Below are 2,500 nucleotides of genomic sequence, written 5' to 3' on the forward strand. Positions count from 1 at the left end.
CAGCCAGGAATGTAAAGAAATTCCGGCACCAGCCATGAGACGGAAGGATAGCTGAAAGCGACGATTTTCTTCACTTGACGAATGGACAAAGGTTGGTTTCCTGAAAGACTTAAACAAATATACAATCAAACCGGCCATAATGGTTACACCAAGGACACCCAACGAACAAATTAAGCCAAAAGCCTTTGAGAGACATTTCTAGGCTCTTTGTAATGTACACAGAATGTCTAAAGAGATGTTTCTATCACCTAAAAAAAATTTGATCTGTTCTGTTAGGAGCCTACAACTTCATGATGTAAGGGCAATTTCACAGATCAAACTATTTTTAGACGAGCTCTTACATAACATTTGGCTTAAACGGGTGACAATTCTCAATCCCATGGGTAAAACCTTTTCATGAAAGACTTGTGATTAGCTAAAAATAACTCGTTCTATAAAAACACCTTTCCAGAAATACAATGACGTTTACGTCCCTAGTCATGAGCTCCTGTTAAACGACATTCAAGCCACATCCGTACGAGCAGATTTCAAGACAATTTTCACCTTCTCGAGTGGACGCGCACCGTCGGCTTCCTGGGAGAATACTCTCTAGAGAGTAAAGGAACTTCCGACGTTAAATAAGGTGTACCTTTACCTTTTAATACCACTCTGGTTACGCTACGTTGACGATACTTTCACAGCTCTGCACGAAGACGAAATCGACGACTTTCACAAACATCTTAACAGGCAAAACGCCCACTGCACATTCAGTTTATCAAGGACATATCGGTTTATAGGAAACCTACCCGCACTCACTTATGTCCAGGTTTGCACGCAAATGCGACAATTGGGAATTTTGCGAAAAATCGTAAATGGTGCAAAACAGAAGACAAATCCCCAACAAGGACACGCGATTTTTGGGGACTTTTGTTCTCTAGCTTTTCAGTGTTCTGCGATTTTTCGCAAAATTCGCAATTTTTGCACTTGCGTGCAAACCTGGACATACTCTGACAGACTCCTTGACGAAGCATCTTACAACCCTACTTCGCAAAAATCGTTAAAATCGCAAAAATCGCGACCAGATTTGGTTCTTACTGAAGGAAAAAAGATACCTATGCTTCAAAGGAACCTGACACGAGCAAAGATGTCTCCAGCTTCTTGTTAAATTTAATCCGGGCACCGATGATACTTCTCAAATTAAAGTGTAATTACTACGGCAGGACACATTTCGCCCGTAAGAAAAAACTGAAATATGAAGCTTTTGCCAAATCCTTTGGGAAGGACCGCCAAAATATTACCTTCATTTAATAGTGGTTTTACGTCTTTCTGCTCTCATTTCAGAACACCAGAAATTTTGCTACGCTCACTACACTTAATGCTCTTGTTACATTTGGTACGCTTGCTACACTAACAGCAGTATCTGCGAGTGCTCCACTAAATGTAGGTGGCGAATGAAGCAACTGTGTACATTCGTTACACTTGTTACGTTTCACACTTGTTCACGAGTCTCATACTCTTCTTTGACTTGCTCTACTTATTAGTGTTCTTGGGATTGCATTTCTAAATCGTTTATCACTCATGAGGTATAGCTTGAACAAAAAACACAAAATGTGATCAACCAGTCGCAGAGCCTCTTCGCCAAGTTGCTGTTTGACTCGAATAAAGACCCCAGACGTGGGAACTCGCAAATGTGGACACAGCGCAAAAGGAACACGGTGTGTAGATGTCGCCAGGAAACTGGATTCTCTAAATACCACTCTAAGTATGCTGGTTTCTCTGAACGTATAATGTTGTAAGCGGGGCTATAAACAAAACCCCTCTTCTTTCCTTTTTTATAGGAGTCAGGTGACGTAAATATTGAGACTGTCGACATTGTCGACCATGCCTCGAAGTCGGTGACATTGTTATTATGGATAAGTTATCTTTTCATGATTTTGAAGGAGGAGAAACTTTAGAGGAATGGTTTGTTACCATGGGAATTGAGTTGTTGTATACACCTTCATATTCTCCAGATCTTAACCCAATAGAGCTTTGTTTTAATAAACGTAAATCTGAATTGAATGGTAACTTGAAGGAAATTGTTCATTCCAATATTAATTTAGCAATAGCAGAAGCAGTTGAGGGTCAGTACGCAGTTATTACAACGGCTCTCGCGATTGGTTCAGAAAACAATGGACACAAAGAAAGATACAAAAGAAACAATACACCCTAACTCTAAAAACAATAGAGCTACGTCCTAAAGGGATCCAATGAAATTAGAGGTTGTAAAAAGCTGCGTCCTGGGTGCAGTTGAGACTATCTAAGCACGAGATATGGCTGGATTTACGAAGTTATAGATTACTTGTTTGTATGAGGACTGTACAGCAATGATCACGGTCATAAGAAATTTTTTCTTGAATTTTTCAATGTAAATGAAGAAGTTCAAGTTCACGTTTCCCTGGGAAACTTTTAAGTAGACACGTATCAGTGGTGACCGATGGACATACCACGGCGGAACGAGAATAAATGTTTGCAAAAAATA

The sequence above is a fragment of the Montipora capricornis genome, chromosome 10, assembly GCF_036669925.1.
Source record: "Montipora capricornis isolate CH-2021 chromosome 10, ASM3666992v2, whole genome shotgun sequence".
NCBI classification, from domain to species: Eukaryota; Metazoa; Cnidaria; class Anthozoa; order Scleractinia; family Acroporidae; genus Montipora; species Montipora capricornis.